The following is a 13,278-nucleotide window of genomic DNA, read 5'->3' as shown; positions in this document are numbered from 1 at the left end:
CTTTGTTATGAGCTTCAAGGAGAACACAACTTCCTTTGGTCTGCTGTCATATGCTTATTTTCCATCATCCACAAGGCTCCTTTCCCACTGCAGTAAAGTACATCTACCTGGATCAATTAAGGCAGGTCTAAGAATGAGATCTGCTCACCTGATCTGTATGCTGGGTCTGAGTTTGATCCATTGCGTCTAGTTCCAGGACCGAAGATCCTCAATCCACGTTAATTTGTGGACGTTCTGTTACAACAACAGATAAAAACTGAGCAGGAAGCAAAGCTACCACCAACCATGGCACAGAGTACCTGTCTCAGGTACCCCTCAGACACAAAGGAGCAGAAGCAACTGAGCTACAGGGTTGTTCCCAGGAGCTCAGAGCAGCGAGCATGATGGACAGCACGAGGAAGGTCCCAGTGCAAGAGCTGGAGTGCAGCCCTCCGCAATGCAGGACAGAGTTGCCTTCTTCCCCCCCCCAGACATGAAGGTGGCAGCAAAGGGAAGTCAAAGATTTGTATGAGCAAAAAACTTCAGGCCAGCCTGCAGGTTTCCTCTGATCCCTGTAGCTTCTGAAGAGAGATGACAGATTTTTAGGCAAACAAGGAAAAGTAGGGTGGGTCTGATGTTACAGTTTTTATATCAGATAAAGAGAGTGGTGGCGAGAGATTGAATCCCAGCTTTCTATTCTGCTGCACAAAAAACCAATTTGGTTACAGCTTGTCCCCACCCTATTCTGGGACAAACACCTTCTGAGGGCTCTTGGTAGATGAACCAGAAGGAAAAAAATTAATAATAAAAGAGTATTTTTACAGTTTCATGTTTGTCTAAGCAGAGATGTTTGTCTAAGCAGAGAGCATTTGAGGGGAGTAGACATACCACACAAGCTGTTGCAGCTACTTTTAACCTCTTTCCATCAGGGAAGAGGGCAGCTCCTTTACAATATGTGGGGGCAGGGATGTTAAATTCCCTGGCGTGATTTACTGTTAGAACAGCTCTATGAAAATTGTTGAAAGATAACAGTAATAAACACTCATGAGGCATCACTGTAGAGAGAAAAGGATAACCAAAGACTAAATCCTGAACTACTGGTTCTCCCTTTCTTCCTTAGCCAAAGACAGGGCTCCTGGAAGAACCATCAGAGACCAATGTTCATGAAGTCAGAAGAACACTAGGTCAGTCATTTAGCATAGCCCTTTCATGAATTCCAGATAAGGAGGAGAGAGGGAAAGGAAAAACGGGGATTTACTCAAGGTCCACCCAGCAGATCAGTGCAAGCACGGGAAGAGCAGCCAAGCCCACAGCTGACAGCGTGTACTTGGGATCAGTAGCAGAGCTGAGAAGGACTGCAGCGTGGAAGTTTCCTCCCTGCAGTTACTATTCTGATCCTTGTAAAATGTCTTACCCAAAGGACTGTCCCAGCAAGGCACGCAAAGTACAGCTTTCCACAGCCAAAACAGAGTTATTGTGCTTAACTATCACTTAACTCCCAAAGAATAGAAAACAAACACAACCTATTACAGGGCCCCAGAGAACTGTCATTTGCCCAAATATGGGGGAGGGAGACATTCAATCTCGACAACTTTAACAAGATGTCTAAAATTAATCTCCCTAACATTCTTACAGTTGTTTTGGTTTTTTTTTTTTTCCCCCATAAATAAATATCCTTTTGCTAGCTCCTGTTTTTCCAGAATAAGAGCTATATTACCAGCATGTGTACCTTTGATTACTAGGTGCATGGGATTAGACGAAGTTTTAGTCTTGCTTTGCTTTGACATTATGAAGTGCTAGATAAACTCTCTAGTAGGTTAGTCTGTTACGTAAACACAGATAGACTTGGTTTAAAAATGATGTATTATCACAGGCAATGTTTTGAGACAGCTCCTACTTTTGAAGTACACAGAATGTAAATTCCTACCAGTACTCCCACTGTCACCTCAACATCACTGCTACAGCAACACTTCCATTATAGGAACCATTTGATGCCACGGAACAAATTGCATGTACTGAGAGGACACTATGACCTTTGAGTATTTTTCTTTGTCACAGAGCTTCAGTCATTGGTGAGGGCAACCGAGATGTCCGCATCCCCAAAGAAAAAGGGTGGCAGACAGTCAGAAAAATTCACATAAAGACGACTTTTGCAATCAGCCAAGCTAAAAACACTCGTCCCCCATCCACACAGGCAAGATTTGGGCTCTGCTAGCTGAGGCCCACTGGCTCTCAGAAAGCAAAAGCAGTAGTGTTTTATGTGGCCGCCTCAGGCAGTGCCCCTGGGGCTAATGACAGGTAAAGCCGGCAGGAAGACTCAAGACCTCTCTCTCATTATGTCATTTGATCAGACACAGAGCTCTGGTGCAAGTTTGGATTTCCTCCAGAGTCGCTCAGGGAAACAGACCCAAGCGAAGCCCCCCACAGCGACAACACAGCGGGCAGCGTTAGAGCAGAGCACGGGTGATGGGAGCAATGGGCCCCTGGCAGGGCTCCCAAGGAAAACAGATCTGAATGATAAAGTTCTGGTTTTCCTCATAAATGGTGACTGCGCTGTGGCCCTCCCCACAGAGGAAAGACTACGATAAAGAGAAATAAACAACATTAGTTTCTTCTGAGACAGGCCAGACCTTGCAAAGGTTTTTGAAATAACAAGCAGGCACAGGACAGCTTTTCAGATGCCAAATAAAGGTTTTAACGTACTTGCTTTCAAAAAAATATTTTTCTCCTACCACCTCATCTTTGTTTTCCCTGAATTTATTGCAAATGCAATTTTGTTCCCAGCAGGAAGGTTATATGTGTAGCCGATGAAGGACCACATTTTCAGGATGTGGTGTACACAGAGCGACACCCTATAATTTTCACAGACTCGTAGGTGTCTGGTCACCTCGTAATTGCTTTACTATGTTGAAGCCTCAGGCTCTGTCAACAGCCACAGAAAGAGGAGGGGGGGTGCGGAAGGGCAACTGGCCCCTGTAAGGCAGGCAGGCGTCAAATTTGGCACAGCCAGGGCACAGCCACATGGCACCCCCTGGAATTAAATACTGGGGTTTGGGCTAAAAATGTGCCAAATTGGGTCTGACCACTTTGGGGAAGAAGGGAAAAAAAAGAGTTTGAAAAATCTCCAGGAGTCTCAGGTGTATGAAAACAACATTTTGGTCTAAAGAAACACAAAAGGTGTTTGGCATCTCTGTCCAGAAAATTGTGCCCTCTGGGATACCCCAGCAGAGGGGGATGTTTACACTGCTGCTCAGTTCAGTGGTACATACGTACCTGTAATGTTTAATGCAGTCGTCATAAATGATCCTTTGACTTTTTCCCACAGGAAAGCTTTACAGAGTTTTTGTCTCCTCACAAGTTCTCCTAAAAAATTGACAGAAATGTTCAAAAAAAAATATTTTCTGATGAAAAATACCATTTATTCAGAAACGTTGTTTTGATTTAACAAAGAATAAAAAATCATTTCTGCAAGACCATAAGATTTAATTTCCTCTCTATCTGATTAGATGTTTTATTATTTCATTTGAAACTGCTGGTTTAACTCATGTGCAGCTTTCTTTTACATCTATTGGAAATCAGCTAGCCTGTTATCATATCAGCTGCTATTTTAGAAGTGGTTGCCTTGGTCAAGAAACAAATGAGACCCTGAAAGGATCGGGCAAATAGGGCTTTGATAGTAGGCAAATAAATCTTCTGCCATCTTTCTGTTTGCATCGTGGTAAAATCCTTGTCTTACTCCATGATGACTCACATTCCTTAAAGAAAGAGAAGACAAATGTAGGAAGCCCTTTCAATCTGATTGCACATTACTCATTTCCTGAGCCCTCAGCCCCCAATCCTCCCTCTGCCACGGCAAAACGCCCACCACACCCAGGCAACCCTGTAGCTCCCAAGGGCTCTGCACATCCTTGCCCTCCTCAGCAGGGAGGAGGAGGAGGAGACAGGAAGCTATGGGCCTCTGAAGCACTGACATAGAGTGCTCAGAGCAATGAAAATCACTGAAAACTACATCTTAAAGAACCAAAACAGATGAGCGCTGTCTGTTCTAGTCACTGAATGAAGCAGAGCCTCACGGTAAAAATGTAGGTGGAGACCATGCTCAGTCACACACCCAAGGAGGCCAAATTAAGATTACATAAATAAGCTTTTCATTCTATCATTTCATAACTTCCATTTACATAAGGGTGTAATGCTGTTTTTCCTATTATTCATTCTGTTATCTGGGCAAGATACTTCTTTTAGGATCTCCTTTCCGCTTTTTAATTTCAAGGGCAGATGGTGCTGTCTCTGGCCATGCCTCCGTCTTTTCCATTCTTCATGCAATTAGCTTCAAACACTCAATGCAGAAGAATAATTCACACACCCTTTCCCTGTGCATTATTTACCGCCCATCCATTGGTGGGATCCCTGTTGTCCATTCCCGTTAGTCTTGCCAATAAGGTAACCGAAATCATGGTTCATCCATTCAGTACAAACACAGTCTTTCCTGTTGCCCTCTGTGAGCCACTGTGCAACAGCACCCTGAGGGCAGAGGACTTCCCCTTCAGCTTTCAAAACCATATTTTGGGCCTCACTGAGTATTTCGTGGCACCACCAGACAAATTCCAGTCCAAGCGAGTCCAGGAAACTAAATAAGTCACAGCCAAAAGTAACTACAGTTACTCGCTACCTAGCACCCGGGGTCTGGACGTTTTGAACACAGCTTTCAGAAAGTCCCCTCTTCCCAGGTAATCTAACTACTTACACACTTTTAAGAATAGAAGGGGGTTTTGCCTTTAAAACACCCACTGCTTTAAACAGAGTATAGAAGAGGGGATCTCCTTGCTGATTTCACTCAACTTCACCTTAGGCCAGCCAGGAAGCACCACACATATAATGCATTATTTTTGGTCTTAAAATGATGCCAAAAAGCTGGCAAACTAGAAGCTAAGGAGAACTAGGAGGGGTTTTGCTAAATACGTTAAAGTAAACAGAAATGAACAATTTATTCTGGACTCCACTAATTCATCAAAGAAAAGGACATAAAGGCTTGCAGGACAGTTCAGAAAGTGTTGATATGTAAGTTTCTTTTAGTTCTAGTGAGGCTTTTCTATCTTCATGAAGAGCAGTACAGCTCAGTTCTCACAATATTCTGTTGGTCTTCTTTACTAGGGATGTGACCTCTGTAGGATTGGATGGCCTCTTACCATGTCACTGTAGCAGCTTTCACATGGGGCAGCCCAAGTATGCATTCCCATACAAAAAAGACGTTCTTTGTGGCCTTTTAAGACTGACCATATCACCAATCTCATCTGAGCATCACACGAATAATATTTTAATATCATAAATGTCTCATGTGAACATATTTCTAGCTAACAGGCAAGAAAAATCTTCTCCTGAGTAGCTGAGTTGAACCAAGGATGAAGAAATAGGTCTGTCTCTCTTACATCTTCACATTTAAGTACAGAAAGAGCTTTTGCTCCATCTCAGCAGGCACACATGCATTTTTTTCCATGCAAGATTCTTACAAATTTCCACAGTTTGCCAAATAATTGTGTAATGGCTGTAAATGTCCTGTGCTGCTTGGGGCCTCTAACTTAAGTGGATGTTCAAATTTAGATTCATTTTAAACAGAAGCCAAGACTATATATGAATCCCATACCTTAAAATGAGTTAGCTTTTTTGCATTTTTCCCTCCCGTGCATTAGATTAACTTCCCAATTCTCAGTTTCAGCAGTAAGTCTGTAATACAGTAAACAAACTCCATGCAAGTAATTTTGCACAAGTGAAAAATGGTCAGGAGACAGACTCAAGAATTGACATTCAACCCGTTTGACCTTCATGGTATGTTTGAACTTCAGCCTCTAGGTGGAACACCTTCTACTCCAATGTTTGCTGCAAGCAGATCCAGGTTGTGTATTGCTTATTTGCTTATGAGAGATTACATCTCCAGTAGGCGTTCCTCCAGGATGGTAGCTAACAGTGAAAGTCTTCTAAAATTATTTATCTTGGGCAAATTCCTGAATACAGTCATGCAGAATCAGCTTAGTACCTTTGAAGCCTAGTAGAAAACACAATACACACCTATTTGGCAATACTACAGTATTACACTCATCTTTGTACAACAGATCCAGGTAACATAAAACCACAAAATAGAATATAGGCAGCAGTTTCACATGTCAGTAATTAATGAGTTTACATCATAGCAGAAAAAATTACTCCACATCAAAAGCCCTGGAAATGTCACTGAACAAAAAAAAAAGATGGTTTAATGCCCTGCAACCACAAACTCTACACAAAATGAACAATCAAGAGGGCTAAAGCATGAATCCTCACCACAAGCCTTTATCCCTTGAGCTAAGACATTAATTGGTGATACCTGTAGCGTACATGCTCCTGCTCGCACAGGAGCTATGGATGCCTCCGTAGCTTGGCTTATAGGCTACTATCTTTCAGCAAGAGAAGAAGTAGCTTCTGCTTCTTTCTCTATGCTGTGGCTGATTAGGAAGGGATAGTAAGAAATCTGGAGTCAGCCTTGGGACTCTTGGTATTCTCTTGCTAGCCTACTGCACTCCAAAGATACTGGGGTGCACATTCTTGCTGGCGGATTTCTCTCTCCAATCAATATTCTGCTTTACCTGCTCTCAGACAGACCCTATAGAGGGTAGGAGGTACTCCAAACATGAACCAGTCCCCCTTCTTACTAATTACAATTCCTGGAAACTGGCTGTCCAGCTATGTAAAAAGAAATGAGTTCACATTTTGTCTAAATAAATATTTGATGACAACACAAAGTAATAGGAAAACAGTTACCAGATTTAGAGATAGGTACGGCCTTTTAGCTAACTTTGACAAAACACTGGTATTCATGGATCTGTCTCCTCTTTGGGACCTACTTAAATGCAGACTTTCTCTGGAGTTTCCTGTAATCCATCAGTTTGACAATATTTCCTGGAATATCAGTTTAACAATATCAGCCTGATATTTATATGGAGGCTGTCATTTTTACTGGAAGAGAATTGAATGGAACTGCCCAAATTAGATGCTGACCCTTCTTTGGAAATATGGAGGTGGAATAATTTCCTATACAGAAAAGAATAAAATAGAACAGAATAGTTCAGTTGGTAGGGACCTACAATGATCACCTAGTCCAACTGCCTGACCACTTCAGGTCTGACCAAAAGTTAAAGCATGTTATTAAGGGCGTTGTCCAAATGCCTGTTAAACACTGACAGGCTTGGGACATTGACCACCTCTCTAGTGGTCCTCTCTAATGTCCAGTCTGAACCTCCCCAGGCACAGCTTTTAGCCATTCCCACGCGTCCTGTCGCTGGGTACCAGGGAGAAGAGCTCAGCACCTCCCTCTCCACTTCCCCTCCTCAGGAAACTGTAGAGAGCCATGACGTCACCCCTCAGCCTCCTTTTCTCCAAACTGGACAAGCCCGAAGTCCTTAGCCACTCCTCACAGGACACATCTTCCAGCCGTCCCACCAGCTTTGTTGCCCTCATCTGTACGCATTCAAGTACCTGAACATCCTTCTTAAAATGTGGGGCCCAGCACTGCACACAGTACTCAGGGTGAGGCCGCACCAACGTTGAATACTGTGGGACGATCTCCGCCTTTGACCAGGTCGTTATGCTGTGTTCGATGCACCCCAGGATGGGGTTTTCCCTCTTGGCTGCCAGGGCACGCTGCTGGCTTATATTGACCTGCTCCTGGCCAGCACCCCTAGACCCTTTCCCACAGGGCTGCTCTCCAACCACGCCTCTCCCAATTTATACCTGTGCCCAGCATTACTCCACCCCAGGTGCAGAATCCGACACTTGGGCTTGTTAAATTTCATCCCATTAATCATTGCCCAATGCTCCAATCTATCTAGGTCCCTCTGCGAGGCCTCAACAGCACTTCCTGCTTTAGTATCATCAGCAAACTTGTGTGCTTAGCTCAGTGCAAGCTCTCATCAAAAACGTGCCAGGAGGGTACCACCAACCAAGGTGGATGACCATTTAGCCTTGACTAGCAACTGTCACGACATAGTCACCATATACCACTTTCCAAAAGTCCAAGAATATCTCAGCCTGCCTCTGGGCAGGAGCTTCATATGAGGATAGGGAAGAGACTAATGCTTATCAGATTAATAATCCCTGGAAAGAGGGGTTTGCCGTTGGTTTCTAATATACGGTCACTGTTCAGAGGCAGCCCAGGATGTACATAAAATGGCTTAGTTACAGAGTATGCATTGCATCAGTGCTGCTCCAGGACTTCAGCATAGCTGCATTTACACAAGCAAAAGCAGAATGTGATACTATACTAGATCTCTGCAAATATTTCCACTATCTTTCAGAAAATTAAGTGGTTTTCTATAATTATTTCCCAGAACAAACCTCAATGACTACTGGCACAAAATGTTTCCTTCTTATCTTCACAGCTTTTCAGTTGTTCTCAGTTAAAAAAAGAAAATGAGAAATCACACGCATATAACAAAAAAAAAAAACAAACTACACCACAAAACACTGGAAAAAATAACAAAGAAAGTTACAGTTTATGACATTTAATCAGAGCTTCTTAGATCTGGAAATGGAATACTTTAAGATACTAACAGTGGAAAGAATAACTGGTGCCATGTTTTTTTATCTAGTGGGGAGTGAGTCACTCAGATGAAAGTCACCTGTGACCAGGATGTACAGTCTCCACTAGTTTCCTTTACAATTATCTTTTCATCATGTTTACAGTAGCAGGTTCTGGAAAAATGAGACTGTTTCACAATTTTGGGCCTTTTAATTGTAAAAATATTTTTCAACCCACTTTTTTTTTTTTTTTAATAAATCCTCATCTAAAGAAGGAGCTGATAACTTAACAAAATCGATGGCACATACTGGACTAATCACACCCTCACAGCATGTTTGTCCGTGGCTGAAAAGAAATGGCACGAGGCCTGTCTCTACACCCCTCTTCAGCCCAAAGCAAACCTTCCCATTCAGAACCACACCAGCATGAAATCTGCACATAAACATCTACGGCACCCAGCAGTGCTGTCAAAACGTACGCAATCACCTGGGAGCCAAAATGCACACTGTTGTTCAATTATTTCCACTGCACTATGTATAACTTTTGGGCATGATGGTTTACAAAGATGATGATGGCAAGTGAACAGCCAAAAGAGTAAACAAAGTATAACGTGGGGTAAAAAAAAAAAAAAAAAAAAGAGAGAGAGACGAAAAAAAAGGAGCATGTGGGTAGTGAGAAAAGTGAAGTAAAGACACAAGAACAGAGGAGAGATACAAGATGGGGAAGACAGAGAAAACCTGTCTGTGAACCTGCACCATTAAGGTCACTGCACATGTTCCTATCCTACCTATACCAACAACTCGCTGTGGCTCTCTCTCCCCTTCCGCTCCTGATCACTTCTTGTGAACTAAAACTCAAAGCTGCACATTCTGTTCATCCCTGGTGATTTTCAGACACATTCAGGCAGTGAAGGATACAAAATAAGAAAATAACTCAGCAACCAACCCACCCTCCTGCATGTACATCTCTCCTCCTCCCTTCCGCACTGCTCCGCTTGTAGGAAATTAGTGGTAGCCACCAGAAATCTTTAGGAAAAACAAAGGATGTGAGTTAACCATGTAGAAAGTTTTGCTACAAGACCAAAAGAGTTCAGCCCTCCCCCTTTGGACTGGGTCATTAAATCAAGACTGGTGGGTCTCACCTCTTCCTGCGCAACTGTTTAGGAAGGGAAAAGACACGCTGTGAAGAAAGTAGTCTGAACTTTCTCAGGATGTGGGAAAGCCAAAGGGTTGTTAGCAGCTCATTCTCTGGAGATTATGGAGCAGAAAGAAAACACATACTCAAAATTAGAATTCAGTGAAAAATTCGAATTCCTACCCCCATGGGACAAAACAATTTTTCTTCCAAGTTAGGGCAGGGAAGTGTCATTCTTACTACTTTTTCATTCCTGTGCTACATGCTCCAATCATATATAGCACAAATAAGATGAGAAAGAAGAGCTAGATCTCCACATTAATACCCAAAGTTTTTTTCCAGCCTCAACCCACTGGGTTTACACACTGGGTTATGTCACATCTCCCTCTTTTATAGGGAGACTCACAGTATTCTTGGTATTGCATCTTCTGCATTCAAATCTTTTCCTCCCAGAAGAATCAATGGACTAAGGATTTCCCTACCACCTGTGAGGAAAGATGAAAATCTCTGATATGTAGCAAAATCAGACATTTCCCTCCTGGAAGACAACATCTCCTGGACAACCTGGACTCTCTGCACACACGGAGAGCTGCTGTGCTGCACAGGGGTAGTGGTACTCCAGTAGCTGCTTATTAGGGGTCCTGCAAGATGGTCCCAGGCCATGCAGATGTGTCTTCCCCTGAGTCTAAATACTTGGCTTCTTAGAGAAGTGAAATTCCTGATGTGCCTTTTGGGGGTTTGGGCCATTATTTTTTTCAATTTGGGCAGCACACGTCTTTAGAGTGATTGGTTCAAGTTAGCACTTGAGAAGGAGAAATCCTCTTTTTCTTGGAAGTAATTACATCTGTTCTAGAAAAGAAAGCTCCAACCTGGAGGTTATGACATAGAAGGAGAGTCCCAGTGAAGAGCCCAGGACCCTAAAGAAAGCACCGTGAGGAGTTGAGAACAGATAAGGAGGTGCTAGAAGGTTATGTGCAAAATGCAAGAAAGAAAAACACGAAGTTGTCTGCAATAAAACCTAGAAGCCAGGACCTGCCTACAAGGACACAATCAGGTGTGAACAAGATCTACACAGGCCCTTTATTTCTGTCACCTCCATTTTCTCTTTCTAGAAGGTGAAGACTCCTTGTTTAGATACCAACCAAAACCCACCTTTTTGAATTTAAGAGTCATTCTGTTTTTCAGTGGAAGAACTTGTCTAGGGAAGAGGGCTACTCAGAGTAACATCAAAGCTGGATTCATCTCAGGCAGGATCACGTTACAGAAGTCAGCAAATCACACAGAAAGTTAAGTACTAGTTGTACATTCACATGTACGTTCATCTTAAACCAGGATAAAATATGACTACATGGGCACCAAGAAGGAACCTGGAGTACTCACTGAGGTTTTCTGCAAGAATGAAAACTTACGTCTGTATTTCCACGTATTTCTATTTGACCCTATCATCTAGAACTAAAGTCCCATCAACAGAGATCATCTTGTAAATGTGAGAATTTGCATGGGTCTGTTTTTTGGGGTTTTTTTTAACACACAAATTAGTCAGCAAAACCACCACCATTACGTATTAGCAGTTGTCCCCAAAACAAGCAAGTTCATACAAGAGGCAAAAATCTGAAGAAGCCCTGTGTCAGGTTTCCACAAGCGTAGGCTTGCCACAGAGAGAAGCTCTTTCACTGCACCTCAAAGTGCATCTGGCTTCTAACTCCCATTCCCCTCAAAGCCCTCCCCATCACACAAAGAAGTGACCTCCTTAAGCTCCTCTTCACGAAGTTAAACTCTCCCCTGTAATCCTCTCTAATTCCTGTACCTGTCTCTCAGTGCTCTGAAGACAAGGACGCAAAGCACTGTGGAGGTTGTTCCCAGCTCTTCCTTAAAGATAAATTCTTCTTCGTGCAAGGTAAGAGAAACTGACGCAACTCCATTTCCAAACAGTTAACTGGTTTGGAAATGCCACTGAGAAAGGAGATTCACAAAAAAAAAAAAAAAAAAAAAAAATCCAACCTCTACCTAAAGTCTCAGCACAGCTTATTCAGTTTGTCATACATCCTAATCACTGCTCTCTTTTTCCCCCTCTACTATAGTCTCTTACCTTCAACCAGAGCAGCAAATCAGAGTCAGAAGATGTAGAATTTTACATTACTTAGTGTTGTTCACAAGCTATCTATTCCTTAACATAAAACATTTTCATAGTAATTTATAAAGGTAAAATAAAACATTATAGAACACTCTAAGTTAAAGACTTATTAAACATTGAAATACTTCTCTCACAAAACATTTATTTATTCCGCTGAAGGTACCATCCACCATTTCGGTGGGAAAGACAAAAAAAGAGATTGTTTATATTTATGCTATTTTGGGAAGCAAAACTTCTGGCAGTAAAGACCATGAAGTAATGTTTTCTTTTTTGACTTAACATTATTTACACTGTGACAAGATGAATAATTTTTTTTTTTTTTTTTTTAGTTTTAAAATAGAATACACCATATATGTGTATGCCAGCAGAGAAGATTGATTTGTAAAAATCTAAATCATACAATATCTGGACTAAGACAGACAGTGTTTTGGGACAGGGCTGTATCAACAGCCCCACTTCTCCTAGATGCCTGTTTCAGGGGCATTTTCTCTTTGAGAAACAGCCTCAAGTTAATTATTTTCTCAAGAGGATATAAATGCCTGTAAATTCTAAACACAGCTCAAACGTCTCTCCCAAAGATTTCAGCAGGAAAGGCTAACAAATGCATACTGATACGATTAGTTAGACATACAAAACACATAACTATGAAAGCTGTTCCTGCCGAAACCCATGCTGTAATGGAATGGGTTATACACACACCATCAAAACAGCAATTCTGTACACAGTGCTAGCAAATGAAGCAAGGATATTAAATTAACTCTGCTCACTGAACACAGGATTTACAGCTTGTGTTGAATAATTTGCCATATTATCCACATAATGCAGATTAGGCTGATAGCAAATAAGTTTATGCCTATTGTTTACCACTTATCCCCTCAAATTTTCAGACTTACAAAAAGGTCATAAAGACCAGAAAAAAAATTGTTCAGTTTCTGGGAATATCTCATCTTACTAAAATACCAACCTCTCAGCTAATATAGAAAAGCTTGAGGAAGGAAGCCCTTGCAGCAGGAACCTAACTTTAAACACAAGGGGAAAAAGTCCCGAGCAGTGCATCCAAGAACCAGAAATCTATTCTAGTGAGTCCAGTTACCTGCTTACACCATTTGAGGTTTCCACGTCCGATCTTTCGCAATGGCTCCGTCTTTCCCGCTTTTAGCATAGCAATTTTTCTAGATGCCAGGGTGCCCATACTGCTACTCCAGGGCTAATTTTACCCCTAGGTTCTTTACATTGGCTAGAGCAACATGCAGGGCTGTGTCAGAAGGGAAAGGGAAAATATCTGGTTTGGCTATCAAAGACACAGTACCTACTCCTGGGGGAACGGAGAGATTTTTCCATAGATGGGAGTGCTGCTTACATGCCAAAAAATAAAGGCATAACAAGCTCTTTATACCGACTGTTAGGCACCATGTTTATCCCATAGCAGAGAGTTTCCCAAACGCAACATCAGATTAAAGTTTCTCACCCAAATCCTGAGTGC

At 42.2% G+C, this 13,278-nt stretch overlaps 1 long non-coding RNA gene across 1 annotated transcript in view; it reads right to left on the bottom strand.

Moving 5' to 3' along the window:
- The window catches only part of LOC142604051 (uncharacterized), a 25,757-nt gene extending 12,479 nt beyond the window's left edge, over positions 1-13,278 (bottom strand). Inside the window, exons 1-3 of the long non-coding RNA XR_012837955.1 lie at positions 12,889-13,278; positions 3,253-3,342; positions 149-234 (exon numbers count right to left, since the gene is read on the bottom strand). This is a non-coding gene — a long non-coding RNA (uncharacterized LOC142604051). The remainder of the gene's footprint in view (positions 1-148; positions 235-3,252; positions 3,343-12,888) is intronic.

The sequence above is a fragment of the Balearica regulorum genome, chromosome 1 (assembly GCF_011004875.1).
Source record: "Balearica regulorum gibbericeps isolate bBalReg1 chromosome 1, bBalReg1.pri, whole genome shotgun sequence".
In the NCBI taxonomy this organism is placed as follows: domain Eukaryota; kingdom Metazoa; phylum Chordata; class Aves; order Gruiformes; family Gruidae; genus Balearica; species Balearica regulorum.
This window is presented reverse-complemented; position numbering and strand designations above follow the sequence as displayed.